General features: G+C 33.6%; 2 long non-coding RNA genes across 2 annotated transcripts in view; both read left to right on the top strand.

Moving 5' to 3' along the window:
• Window positions 1-9,708, top strand: part of LOC127730872 (uncharacterized) — a 95,458-nt gene extending 85,750 nt beyond the window's left edge. Inside the window, exon 5 of the long non-coding RNA XR_007995335.1 lies at window positions 9,328-9,708. This is a non-coding gene — a long non-coding RNA (uncharacterized LOC127730872). The remainder of the gene's footprint in view (window positions 1-9,327) is intronic.
• A 2,090-nt stretch (window positions 9,709-11,798) lies between these two features.
• Window positions 11,799-14,052, top strand: LOC127730878 (uncharacterized). Its single transcript, XR_007995341.1, has 2 exons — window positions 11,799-13,509; window positions 13,833-14,052. It is a non-coding gene; the product is annotated as an uncharacterized LOC127730878 (long non-coding RNA).
• The last annotated feature ends 1,238 nt before the right edge of the window (window positions 14,053-15,290 follow it).

Genomic DNA, 15,290 nt, shown 5'->3' with positions numbered 1-15,290 from the left:
TTTAGATTTTTGATTTTTGGGCCCCGTTATCAACTTTGTCCACATTGAGGTCAAAAGGGTCCAATATTAAACTTTGTTTGATTTCATCAAAAATTGAATTCTTGGGGTTCTTTGATATGCTGAATCTAACCATGTATTTAGATTTTGGATATTGGACCATAATAGGTGAATGTCCAATTTAAAATTTTTAAGTTCTTAGACCACATTCATTCTGTGTCAGAAACCTATGCTGTGTCAAATATTTAATCACAATCCAAATGCAAAGCTGTATCAAGCTTGAATGTTGTGTCCATACTTGCCCCAACTGTTCAGGGTTCGACCTCTGCGGTCGTATCAAGCTGCGCCCTGCGGAGCATTTTATTATATTTACAATTCGTGACGCCATTGTATATTTTCTTTTTTTTTAGATTGGATTTTTGAAGCATGTTACTTAACGAAAACTTATTTATCATGCGTTTATTGCATACAATGCCTTTGTTTTAATGCAAATAATTTAAGATTTAAAATTATTCGAATGCAAATACGTAGTTCGCAAAAGTGAGTGAACATGAAAATTATATTTTATTAGTGAATTGAAGCAAGAAGAAAATTGAAAGATTTTGTAAAGAAAATATTTATTTGAAAGAATATGTAAAGTAATTAAAATACCATTTTTAATAAAATACTAGTAATATGATGTCACATGCTGTAAAAAAGGGTATTTGAATTCTCCTTTTCAAAGATTTTCGGAAAACCTCACTCGCCATTAACAACTATATATAATTGCGTTAATGACATACTCTATATGATATCAACCTTAAATATAGTACATATATTTAAAATTGCAAAAACATTTTACGAGCGTAGTAAAATCGTTGTCCTATATAGTTACCAGATAGGTGGTTCATCTGTCAATGGACTTTTGAAAATTCATGGTACAATCCGTCCAGTAAACAGTACTACGATGTTAACATCATATAAATCACGCTTTTTGAACGTACGTTTTCAGTTTATAGATTCACGTAATTGTTCTAAAACTAAGTATGTAACACCTTATGGCAAACCTTAGACACGTTTTACTTTTCTGTTTCTGTTTCCATATCTGTTGGACTCTAACTTACTTAATGAAGATTATTTCAGCGTCACGTATCGTTTCTGTTATATCAATAATTCATCGTGTATCGGTACTCGTTATAATACAGCAAATGTTTACTCTTTATCATAAATTTATGATGAATACCATAGATTCTGCATATTTGATCATATTGATACTGAAAATGTATATTTTAGAACAACATCTATAATGATCCGTACCAGTCACGTCCTAAGGATGTTGGCTACTCTGTTTTAAAATAACAAGCTTTTCAAAATACTGTCATCACTGTTATAATTGAATTTAGAAGCCCAAAATATGCAAGGTCCGTGACCTTGGTTTTGAGATACTAATCATAGAAAATTTGGCGGGAAAAAGTTCTCTCTAAATTTTTCACACATTTAACACCCATTTTAGCTCACCTGACCGAACGGCCAAGTGAGCTTTTCTCATCACTTGGCGTTCGTCGTCGTCGTTGTCGTAGTCGTCGTTATTTTTTCAAAAATCTTCTTGGCCAAATTTAATCAAACTTGGCCACAATCATTTTTGGGGTATTTAGTTTTAAAAATGTGTCCAATGACCCTGCCTGCCAACCAACATGGCAGACAAGCCTGAAAATAGAACATAAGGGTAAAATGCAAGTTTTGTCTATTTTCTGGAAAACTGCTATGAATTGAGAATATCTGACAGGGGCAGAAATGTTAAGAATGTTGATATCTACCTGCTGTCCATTTACGTCAAAACTGTCAGACAACTTCTTATAGAAGTTATTGGCCTTAATTGTCAAATGTTTTCCCCACTTTTTCATTTGTCCATTTACGTCAAACTGTCAGACAACTTCTTATAGGAGTTATTGGCCTTAATTGTCAAATGTTTTCCCCATTTTTTCATTTTTGCCTATTATTTTAAGAATTATAATAGATAGAGAGAAACTTTAAAAATAAAAATTGATCAGCAAGACAAGAATTACAAATAAGTCAACATGCTGGAAATCGTTAGACGACTTCTTTTTTGGAGTTTTTGCCCTTCAATGACGATTTTTACAATTTTTGGGGGTTTTTGTCTAATATCTTAAAATCTATATTAGATAAATAGAAACTTTAAAAAGGTCAAAATAATCAACAAGTCAATTTCTTCAAATGATTCAACATGACCGAAATCGTCAGTCGACTCCTTATTGAAATTATTGCTCTTTAATGACGACTTTTCCCAATTTTTTGCATTTTCGCCTATTATTGTGAAAACTATATTACACAGATAGAAACTGTAAATAGCAAAAATTATCAGCAAGACAAGATCTACAAATAAGCCATCATGGCTGAAATCGTAAGTCGACTTGTTTTTGGAGTTATTGCCCTTTTTAGATAATTGTTACCATTTTTTTTTGCCTAATATCGTGAAAAGTATGATAGTTGCAAATGTAAATAGAAGTTTTAAACAGCAAAAATGATCAGCAGGACAAAATCAACATGACTGAAATTTCAGTTATTTCCCTTTCATGAAATTTTTTACCAAAAAGTGGCCATTGCTATAGATGCAGAGGAGCGAAACTTTAGAAGCCTCTAGTTTCTATCAAAATTTATGAAAAAAAAGGATTTTACAAGATTTTCAAAATTGGCTTTTAAAAACAAGATGAGCGAACATTCTTTCCATGAATTTGTGATAAAGGTTCTTTTAGATATATGTGATAATAAAAATACGACATGAGGTTTTCATATCACTGCCCGATTACCCCTTACACCAATCCCCGAAATGTTAAACGAATATATAACTAAGCCTATATATGGTATTTCATGTATACTTATTTTAGATACGTTTAATTGGAAATCGGATGGTTAACCAAAAGTTAACAATTACAGAAAACATTTAAAACGATTGTACCCCTAACAGCGCTGAATTCCCATCAGTAGTTTGTGTATAATCTGGTGTGTGCCATTTATAGGACACAAGCTTTCCTTTGTAATTGTATTATCACATAGAATATATCATTACGGTCAAAATGAACTACAATTACCATCAATATTTAGACTATGGTGATTTTGTAAATGTCTTAGCTTGATAATTTCAGTGATCGGGTTGATTGCTCTTTATCCAATGCATATCTTTCGTTTATTCATTATTTGCTGTTTTGTAATATTTAATATATTGAGAAAAATATATATGAATGCGATAAACACAAAAAACTAAATTTTCAATTCCCAAATTGATAAAATTAAGTAGACATTATTTGTTTTGTCTGTTACCAACCAGTACAAATTAACGTTTAAAATAAGCTAGATAGTGCGAGAAAGGATATATTCCTTCATGTTTCAAATAATATTTCGTATTGAATTTAAAGAAAACATATCATTTACTGAATTATAGAGAAAAAAACATCAATATTTCATCTCAAATAATGCAAAATAACAAATCAAGGATTTAATTTGGTTTTCATAATTTATGTTAGGTAAAGATAAAGCTATAAAAAAAAACAAAAAACAAAAAAAAACAAATATTTTTCCTCTTTCCTTCTGATTGGTGATAATCGTAAGAAATTTGTTGCAAAAAAGCATAACTATAATCTCTGATAGATGATTTTTTTATATCGATAATCATATCTATAAAATTCTAGTATGTTTGTATTTTATTTTGTTACAAATAATCAAATTGAAACATATGTATTAGTGTTTATGCAGTAAGTGTGAGCTGTTTCTTTACACGTTACAAAGCAACACAGTTTTGTATCTATCGGAGGCTTCCTCCTATTGCCTTATGAAAAAGCAGATCTGACTTGTTGAAGGTGAACAAGAATACAAACACTAAGTCTTGTACACTTTTGCCATAAATACCCCAAATCCACAAAATTCTACTGCGGAAGTTTGTAGAGCTCAAATGAAATGTAAAAGCAATATCGTGTGTGATAACGTAAATATTTTCGTTTCAAAATAACCAATTAGAATGTTATGTGGCAGTTATTTCAATGTATGTCGAGGACTACCACAGTCTGTGATACAATAATGAATAATTGAAATGGACATGATTGCTTTTTCTTAGAATAGACTAGTTATTCACATGAGACCAATATGAATATCGATGTTCGGATCTACAATTAAATACATAAACATGAAGACCGCTTTATTATAAATGAAATTGGTTTTTTGTGTGTTTCTCAAGAATAGAAAGTAAAAAATAAGTTATCTGGTCGGTTAACAAACGTTTTGTAATGTTTTTTAAGTAAGATTTGGGTAAAACTATCACATAGAAATGCTCATGACAAGTATTTCATTTTCTCTTGACATTCTTTGCATTAGTTATTTGTCCTTCCTGAAATCCCATTTCCATAACCGAAAGTTAATTCTAATTTAAAAATTATTCTTTCAATCAAATATGTTCTATTCTTATAAAATAGTATTAATTTGCAACAAAGAGCAACGATAAGAAGTAATTTGAAATTTTGCCTTAACATGCAAATACTTTCAGTTCTATAATTGAATAGAGTTAGTTTTCAATTATGTTTGAGGCAAAAATATCCACTAATTCACCTACAATCATATAACTCGATGTAAAGGATGCATTTTGGACGTAGCTTCCAATAATTTTGACCTACATTTTACACTTCATTGACTATTATCAAATGTTTTGCATGCGTTCAATTCTCAGTGACATACAGTCTTTCGTGGTGGTTTTCAGGTCTTTTGTATTGGTTTTCCGATCTTTGTTGTGGTTTTCTGGACTTTTGTATTGGTTTTCTGGACTTTTGCCACAAGGTTTTCGTGCCTTTTGTAGTGGTTTTCGGGTCTTTTTGTCGTGCACGTGATTTTCAGGATTTTGTCGTGGTTTTCAGGTCTTTTGTCACAAGGTTTTCGCGTCATTTGCCACAAGGTTTTCGTGTCTTTTGTGGTTTTTTATGTCTTTTGCCACATGCTTTTCGTGTCTATTGTTGTGGTTTTCATGTCTTTTGCCACATGGTTTTCGTGTCTATTGTCGTGGTTTCAGATGTTTTGTTGTAGTTTTCGTGTCATTTGCCACAAGGTTTTCGTGTCTATTGTCGTGGTTTTCATGTCTTTTGCCACATGGTTTTCGTGTCTATTGTCGTGGTTTCAGATGTTTTGTTGTGGTTTTCGTGTCATTTGCCACAAGATTTTCGTGTCTATTGTCGTGGTTTTCATGTCTTTTGCCACATGGTTTTCGTGTCTATTGTCGTGGTTTCAGATGTTTTGTTGTGGTTTTCGTGTCATTTTCCACAAGATTTTCGTGTCTATTGTCATGGTTTTCAGGTCTTTTGCCACATCGCTTTCATGCCTGTTGTCGTGGTTTCAGATGTTTTGTTGTGGTTTTCATGTTTTTTGCCATAGGTTTCGGTCTTTTGTCGTGGTTTTCATGCTTTGCCATAGGTTTCGATCTTTTGTCGTGGTTTTCATGCTTTGCCATAGGTTTCGATCTTTTGTCGTGGTTTTCAAGTCTTTTGCCATAGGTTTCGGTGTTTTGTCGTAGTATTCAGGTCTTTTGTTACATATTTTTTGTGTCTTTGGACAGAGGTTTTGGTCTTTGGTCGTGGTTTCCCTATCTTTTGCCATAGGTTTCGGTCTTTTATCGTTGTTTTCATATCTTTTGCCATAGGTTTCGGTCTTTTATTTTGGTTTTCAAGTTTTTTGTCATAGGTTTCTGTCTTTTGTCATAGGTTTCTGTCTTTTGTGGTGGCTTTCAGGTCATTTGCCATGTTGTTAGTGTTTCTTGTCAGCAGGCGTTATGCCTTATATTACCTTTCAAGATCACCGATGTAAAATAATTTCGTTTTTTTTTCGCCGGGCAAGAGCTTTGGCTTTTACTTTTTTAGTCTTTTGTTATCAAAAGATTTCGCAAAAAGCTTGAGCATTATAATTAAGCAAATGGTCCCGCGTTTATTGAACCTATCTGTTTTGTTAACCAGTTCTATATAACTGATAAACTAACCAAATACTCGTTGACCTAATTGATGATGAAGAGAAAATTATAATGGTTTATTAGGAAACGGTAATACATTGTACTTGCAATTTCAATGTATTTACTAAACGATATAGAAATAGTAGGCGTGACAAGAAATATGATGAAGCTGAAAAATTGAATCTTTCAAATTAGAAATAACTGTAACTAGCAGAATGGTCTAAATTTGATCTTCGATTTAGAATTTTAATGATAACTATTTTGTATAACTAATTTTTACTGTATTGAATTCTTACACCAATGAACATGTAGGTGCAACTAGTTATTATGTTGTAATCTGATTGCCAGTCTGTTACAGTAATGTAGGCGGTATACGTAATTCTTTAGCGACAATAAAATCAAGACGTGTATAAAGTGTCATCTGATCAAAAATTACATTAAATCTTTAGAAGTTTCTGATTGATTTATTAAAAACATCATTTTTATATTGCGTTTCATGCAGCAAGGTTTAATCCAAATAGAAAAGATTTATAGTCAGCCTACATTTTCCAAGCTAGAATACCTTTGAGAAGATGATTTTACATGTAATGATCACAAAATGACATTTACCTGAACTTTCCCTAGAATTACTAAAAGTAACTGTTCCCTCTACGTGTATAAAGAAACCTGCATAGACATTTTATGTGTCTTAAATGGGTATTTGCTGCCAAATGCATTACCATAGATTTAAATTTGACTCGAACTCTTTAATTTGATTTATAACATTCTAAAATATTGACCAGAACTAAAGTCTTATAGGAAACAATAAACAATGCATGAAATCGTGATAAAGTAGCAACATTTCGTGCATATTTTAGAATCCGACGCCATCAAAATAACCACTGAGTTGACCTTGGAAGACTGTCAATGGTTATGTCACTAGACTTTTATAAATTTTTGAGCCATTAAAAAAGCATAGAAGCAGCTAACGTTGGTTTTCTAAATAGTTTATTGTCTCGCCTTGACGGAGTCAAAAAGCGAGACATAGATATGCTGTTTCCGGCGTCGGCGGCGGCGGCGTCGGCGGCGACGGCGACGGCGGCGTCAACAATACATTAGTTTGTGATTAGGTCTAGTTCATGGTGAACCACTAGTGGTAGGTCAATGATATTTGGTATGCAGTTGTATTAGCATTGGCACATCTCATTACCATGGAGAATATTTGGCCCCGCCCCCTCAGTCAAGGTCTATTGACTTTGAAACTTTTCATAGTTTACATGTATTAGTTTGTGATTAGGTCTATTTATGGGGAACCACTAGTGGTAGGTCAATGATATTTGGTATGCAGTTGTATTTGCATTGGCATATCTCATTTCCATGGAGATTATTTGGCTCCGCCCCCTTAGTCATGGTCTATAGACTTTGAAAACTTTGCTAAGTTAACATGTATTAGTTTGTGATTAGGTCAGTTCAAGGGGACCATTAGTGGTAGGCCAATGTTAATTGATGTTAAGCTGTATAAGCATTAGCACATCTCATTTCCATGGAGAATATTTGGCCCCGCCCCCTCAGTCATGGTCTATTTACTTTGAAAACTTTTCATAGTTTACATGTATTAGTTTGTGATTAGATCAATTTAAGATGAACTGCTAATGTTAAGTCAATGATATTTGGTATGCAAATTTATTGGCATTTGCAAGTCTCGTTTCCATGGAGATTATATAGCCCCACCCCTGATCATGGTTCATTAACTTTGAAACTTTTACATAGTTTACAAGTTAATGTTTGTGTTAAGGTTTGTTTAAAGGGAACGACTTATATTAAGTCAATGGTATTTGGTATGCAGTTGTATAAGCATTAGCACATCTCATTCTATGGAGATTGTTTAGCCATGTACCTTCAGTCATGGTTCATCGACTTTGAATATTTGCATAACTTACATGTTAAAGTATTGCTATTTTAATTTGAACATTTGCATTATCAAAATTACAAAAAGGCGAGACATATCTCTGTGATAACAGTTTATAGATTTTGTTTCGCCTGCGACGAAAGTCGCAAAATGCGAGACATAGGGATTACAATCCGGTGGCGGTGTAAACTATTTGTATAAAGCTTTATATTTCAGAGGGTAGAATATCTGAATACTTTGTTTACAGATACGTTTAGTAAGTTAAACTTTTCTTTTACAGTCTTTCAACATAAATTCAATCGAAAGTAAAGCAGGCGAAACATTCCAGTGTGTGCACTCTTGTTGTCATGTAAATTTCTCACTTATGAGTAGTAATATGATAACTATACTGTATATGGGTAATTTGAAATGTCTGCATGTCCGTCAGACAGGGTTCACCTGACCTCGACCTTATATCAACTTGAAGGATCAGTGATCAAGGTTAAAGTTGCGTGATAACGTCAGTTGCTCAGATACTTAAAGCAGTAGGTCAACTATATCTGGTGTATGGAATGATTGAAAGTGTAACGTGTCAGTCTGGAAGGTTTCGTCTGACCTTGACCTCATTTTCATAGTTCATAGGCCAATGTTAAGATCTTTTGTCTGTTTTTCAAATTCTATAATCAATTGGTCAACTATATTTGATGTAGACAAATAAATGATCGTTAGGTGTACATATCTGTCTGGCAGGTATCATCTGTCATGGACCTCATTTTCATGGTCCACTGGTCAATGTTAAGTTTCTGTAGTTTGGTCCTCTTCTCAGATTCTATAAGTAATTGGTCAACTATATTTGGTGTATGGAATGATTGTAAGGTTTAACATGTCTGTCTTGCAGGGTTTATCTGACCTTGACCTCATTTTCATGGTTCATTGATTTATATTTATTTTTCCTGGTTATGTCCGTTTCTTAGATACTATAAGCAATTGGTCAATGTCTGTCTGGCACCGTTTATCTGGTATTGACCTTATTGTCAGGGTTCATTGATCAGTGTCAAGTTTTCCTGTTTTTATACGACCGCAAAAAATTTTTGCGGTCGTATATTGGTATGACGTTGGCGTCGTCGTCGTCGTATGACGTTGTCGTCGTCGTCGTCGTCGTCCGAAGACACATTGGTTTTCGCACTATAACTTTAGTTTAAGTGAATGGATCTCTATGAAATTTTCCCATAAGGGTAAATACCATAAAAGGAAGGTTGGGGTTGATTTTGGGGGTTATGGTACCAACAGTTAAGGAATTAGGGGCCAAAAAGGGGCCAAAAAGAAGCATTTTCAAGTTTCCATACAATAACTTGTGGAACGGTGTATGGATATCTCTGAAATTATACCACAAGTTTCCATACCACAAAGGGATGGTTAGGATTTGCTTTGGGGGGGTTCTGGCTCAAACCGTTTAGGAATTAGGGGCAAAAAGGGGGAAAACAAGGTTGTCCTGGTTATTGGACAAATACTTTAGTACAAAACATAATTTAAAGCAGTGTAAGTGAGATAAATCAAATACATCATTTGAATTACCTCCCTTACACTGCTTTTAAATTATGTAAAGCAATAGTTAATGAACAATTAAGACAATTTAAAACAGTGTAAGCGAGGTAATCCAAATACAACGTTTTGATTACTTCACTTACACTGCTTTTAAATTATGTTTAAAGAAATGCATATTTATAAAGGAAGACCAGTAAAAATATCTGCAAATGTTGCATCTTTTTTTTTTACAAAAAAATCCATATGAAAGATTTAACACCATATTTTAAATTCTATTATAAAATAGATTAAGTTAGCACTATGGTAAATTTAAATGGGTAATTATGGGTAAAAAGAAATTGTGGGGGTTATCTCATTTCAGATTTCAGAAATTAAAAAAGAATTATTCTTTAAATATTATTTTTTTTTCAAATTTCAAATATTGAAAAATTTAGAGGAGGTAATCTTTAATTGCACAGTATGGCGCATTAGATTTGTAAAATCTTTGACCACATTTATTTATTTGTTATGTCGAATCTGACCGTGTATTTAGATTTTTAATTTTGGGTCCAGTTTTCAAATTGGTCTACATTAAGGTCCAAAGGGTCCAAAATTAAACTTAGTTTGATTTTAACAAACATTGAATATATGGGGTTCTTTGATATGCTGAATCTAACCATGTATTTAGATTTTTTATTTGTGGGCCCCGCTATCAAATTGGTTCATATTGAGGTCAAAGGGGTCCAAAAATTAAACTTTGTTTGATTTCATCAAAAATTGAATTATTGGGGTTCTTTGATATGCCAAATCTAAACGTGTATTTAGATTTTTAATTTTGGTCCCGTTTTTTTTTAAATTGGTCTACATTAAGGTCCAAAGGGTCCAAAATTAAACTTAGTTTGATTTTAATAAAAATTGAATTCTTGGGGTTCTTTGATATGCTGAATCTAAACATGTGTTTAGATTTTATATTATGGGCCCAATTTTCAAGTTGGTCCAAGTTGGGGTCCAAAATTAAACTTTTTGTTTGATTTCAACAAAAAATGAATATATGGGGTTCTTTGATATGCTGAATCTAACCATGTATTTTGATTTTTGGGCCCCGTTATCAAATTGGTCCACATTGAGGTCAAAAGGGTCCAAAATTAAACTTTGTTTTATTTCATTAAAAATTGAATTATTTGGATTCTTTAATATGCTGAATCTAACCATGCATTTAGATTTTGGATATTGGACCATAATAGGTAAATTAAAACATTTTAAGTTCTTAGACCACATTCATTCTGTGTCAGAAACCTATGCTGTGTCAAATATTTAATCACAATCCAAATTCAGAGCTGTATCAAGCTTGAATGTTGTGTCCATACTTGCCCCAACTGTTTAGGGTTCGACTTCTGCGGTCGTATCAAGCTGCGCCCAGCGGAGCATTTTATTATTTTTTATACTACACACAAAAGGTCAACTTTATTTGGTGTAAGTAGAAATAAGAAGATGTTGTATGAGTGCCAATGAGACAACTCTCCATCCAAGTCACAATGTGTAAAAAGTAAACAATTATAGGTCAAAGTACGGTCTTCAACACGGAGCCTTGGCTCACACCGAACAACAAGACATGAATTGTGCAATGCCAAAATAAAATTATCGACAGACAGTAAGGAATGATTGTAATGTGAACATGTCTGTCTGACCTTGACCTTATTGTCATGGATCATTGGTTATGTTAAGTTAATGCGATAGTTGTTACCATTATCTTTCAGACATTCAATATTAAATCAGTCATGGTCAATAAAGCTGGCAAGATATTTCAGCGTGTGCACTCTTGCAATGATAATATAAGGTACAAGGAACACTTTGCTTTGAGAACGAGACAAATGAAATGTATCATCTTAGATTACTTATACCTCCTTTGAGCACTTTCATTTTTTAGTTTGGTTGGTGTTTTTTTGCGGGGGGAGAGGGTAACAGTTTTGTGTCTCTCTTTCTTTGAAGTTTGATCTTTATGGTCCTGCGCAACGCGTTGCATGGGACATAGAAATACCATGCGTCTGTGCGCCCTTGCGTCTGTGCGCCCTTGCGTCTGTCCGTCCGGTCTTGTACGCGCTCTCACGTATACAATTCTTGCCAGATTTACATAAAACTTATATCATAGGTTTATATTAGCAGTCTCTCGGACAAATTCGAAAATTAGTGCCGATAAATTATTTTTAAAAAAGTTATGCCCCTTAAAAATATTAATTATATGGAAAATTGCATTGTAAGCGCCCTCATGCGTACAATTCTTGCCAGTTTTTTTTATCAAATTTATAACAGAGGTTTATATCAGGAATGCCTGGGACAAATTCGAAAATTGGTGCCGATCAACTAATTTTAAAAGTGTAATGCCCCATGTAAATATTAATTATATTGAAAATTGCATTGTAAGCTATCTCATAGCTTTACGATATTTAAGCTCTGTTCTTATATTTAATTTGAACCATATTTTGATTTACTATACAGCTTTATAACATCTTCTACAACTTGTAAACGTTATTTACAATGATACTTCAGTCCATTTATTCAGCGTTTGTTGACATCGTTGTGGTAGTCAACCACATCGATGGCAAGTCATATCACGAAAGGGTAATTAGATTTTAGAAAACATGTACAGTCTGAAATAAAATGTTGTCCTCAAATGTCGAGATGGTATACAGATTTAGTGGTGTAAGAGTGAAGGTTGAAGTAAAATCAATTTAACATTAATGTAACCCTGTGGTTGATTGACGGGTCGATTTACTAACGTACGATTTCAGTATTGACAAAGCAACACATTTGACAGTTCCGTCAATCTCTCTTTAGTATAGAGATAAATATGGTTTGATATAAAACTTATAAATCAAATCAAAGCACTTGATTGCATGCTATATATTATTTTGCTATTTTTCTTGAGCTTTTCAACCTCACAATATATAACAACCTTTTTATCAATGAGGTTTATATTTTTATGCCACCGCCGTAGCGGCATTAAGTTTCACCCTTGTCCGTCTGTACGTCCGTACGTCCCGAAATTGGTTTCCGTTCTCTAACTTTAGTTTGTCTAAACCAAATGTTATGAAATTTATGCACAACGCTTATTACAAGAAAACACAGATCATGTTTGAATTTGGGTTGCGTCACTTTTACCTTGCTAGAGTTATGCCCCTTTACAAATGGATAAATTACTGCCCCTTTACAAATAGAAAAATTGTTGAATTTTTCGTTTCCGTTCTCTAACTTAAGTTTGCCTCTACCAAATGTTATGAATCTTATACACAATACTTATTACCACAAAACACAGATAAAATTTGAATTTTGGTGGCGTCACTTTTACCGTTCTAGAGTTATGCCCCTTTACAAATGGATAAATTACTGAATTTTTCGTTTCCGTTCTCTAAATAAAGTTTACCACAACCAAATGTTATGGTACTTATACACAATGCTTATTACCACAAAACAGATCAAGTACGAATTTTGGTAGCAGCATTTTTATGGTTCTTGAGTTATGTCCCTTTATAACGTTATATGCAAGCGGGGGCTCATCTGTGTACATGGGACACATTACCCGTTTATTTTACCTATGGCGATAACTTTTATTCCTTTCACTGTACTTGATAATCAGAAGAAATTTATAAAGGTTGTCTTTTTTTTGGCAGAAATTTTCAAAAATTACTTGTGTGTAAGTATATGGATCTCTCTGAAATTGTACAACATGGTTCTATATCACAAAGGGAAAGCTTGGATTGAGTTTGGGGGTAATTGTCCCAAACGTTCAGGAATTAGGGGCAAAAAAGGGGCCAAAAACAAGCATTTTTATGCGACTGCAAAAAAATTTTGCGGTCGTATATTGGTATGACGTTGGCGTCGTCGTCGTCGTCGTCCGAAGACACATTGGTTTTCGCACTCTAACTTTAGTTTAAGTGAATGGATCTCTATGAAATTTTACCATAAGGTTCAATACCACAAAAAGAAGGTTGGGATTGATTTTGGGGGTTATGGTACCAACATTTATGGAATTAGGGGCCAAAAAGGGGCCAAAAATAAGCATTTTGTAACTTCCAGACATAACTTGTGTGTTAGTGTATGGATCTCTCTGACATTGTACCACAAGGTTCCATATCACAAAGGGAATGTTGGGATAGATTTCGGGGTTAATTGCCTCAAAATGTTAGGAATTAGGGGCCAAAAAAGGGGCAAAAAACAAGCATTTTTCTAGTTTCATGATAATAACTTGTGTGTAAGTGTATGGATCTTTCTGAAATTGTACTACAAGGCTCCATATCACAAAGGGAAAGCTTGAATTGAGTTTGGGGGTAATTGCCTTAAAAGTTTAGGAATAAAGGGCCAAAAAGGGGCCAAAAATAAGCATTTTTCTAGTTTCCATACAAGAACTTGTGTTCAAGTGTATGGATCTCTCTGAAATTGTACTGTATGGTACCCAACCACAAAGTGAAGGCTGGGATTGATTTTGGGGGTAATTGCCTCAAAATTTTAGGAATTAGGGGCCATAAAGGGGCAAAAAACAAGCATTTTTCTAGTTTCAGGACAATAACTTGTGTGTAAGTATATGGATCTTTCTGAAATTGTACTACAAGGTTCCATATCACAAAGGGAAAGCTGGGTTTGAGTTTGAGGGTAATTGCCTTAAAAGTTTAGGAATTTGGGGCCAAAAAGGGGCCTAAAAACAAGCATTTTTCTACTTTCCAGACAATAACTTGTGCTCAAGTGTATGGATCTCTCTGAAATTGTACTGCAAGGTACCATACCACAAAGGGAAGGCTGGGATTGAGTTTGGTGGTGATGAATCATAAGGGGGTTTAAAAAATTTGGGGGAGGGATTTTTTTTTCTTTAAAATTTTCCATTTTAAATTGGTTATTTTTATGATTTATATATAAAAGCAGATAATAATGATATGGTTTGAATAGGTAAATTAAAAACTTTTCAGTTCTTAAACCACATTCATTCTGTGTCAGAAACCTATGCTGTGTCAAATATTTAATCACAATCCAAATTCAGTGCTGTATCAAGCTTGAATGTTGTGTCCATACTTGCCCCAACTGTTCAGGGTTCGACCTCTGCGGTCGTATCAAGCTGCGCCCAGCGGAGCATTTTATTCTAGTTTCCAGACAATAACTTGTGTTTAAGTGTATGGATCTCTTTGAAATTGTACTACAAGGTGCCATACTACAAAGGGAAGACTGGGATTGAGTTTGGGGGTAATTGCCCTAAACGGTTAGAAATTAGGGGCAAAAAAGGGGACAAAAACAAGCATTCTTCTAGTTTCCAGACAATAACTTGTGTTTAAGTGTATGGATCTCTCTGAAATTGTACTACAAGATGCCATACTACAAAGGGAAGGCTGGGATTGGGGTTGGGGTAAATTGCTTTAAACTTTTAGAAATTAGGGGCAAAAAAGGGGCCAAAACAAGCATTTTTCTAGTTTCCAGACAATAACTTGTGTTAAAGTTTATGGATCTCTCTGAAATTGTACATTTTTCCTGACAAAAAATATTCTTCAAAATTTCAAAAAAATTGGGGGGGGGGATGGGGTGGTGATGGGGGATGAGTTCAAAATGTTAGGGGGGATTTTTTTTCTAAATTCTTTTTGGGGGTTCAAATTTTTTCTTTAAAATTTTTGAAATTTCAAATTTTTTTTTAAAAATCATTTTTTTGGGAGGGTGGGGGATTTTTTTTGGGGACGGGGGGGGGGGGGGGGGGTCATTCTTTTTTATTCAAGATTTTTCAAAATTTCAAATTTTTTCAGGGGATTTTTTATTCATAATTTTTTGTTTTTTTTTTTCTATTTTTACATTGATTATTTCTGATTTATATATAAAAGCAACAAATGCTGATATGGCAGGAGATACACCCCCAAACAGGGTGTATAAATTATTATATATAACAGATTAACT

The sequence above is a fragment of the Mytilus californianus genome, unplaced genomic scaffold, assembly GCF_021869535.1.
Source record: "Mytilus californianus isolate M0D057914Y unplaced genomic scaffold, xbMytCali1.0.p SCAF_2, whole genome shotgun sequence".
In the NCBI taxonomy this organism is placed as follows: Eukaryota; Metazoa; Mollusca; class Bivalvia; order Mytilida; family Mytilidae; genus Mytilus; species Mytilus californianus.
Note: the sequence above shows the minus strand (reverse complement) of the source record. Positions and strands in the feature narration are given on the sequence as shown.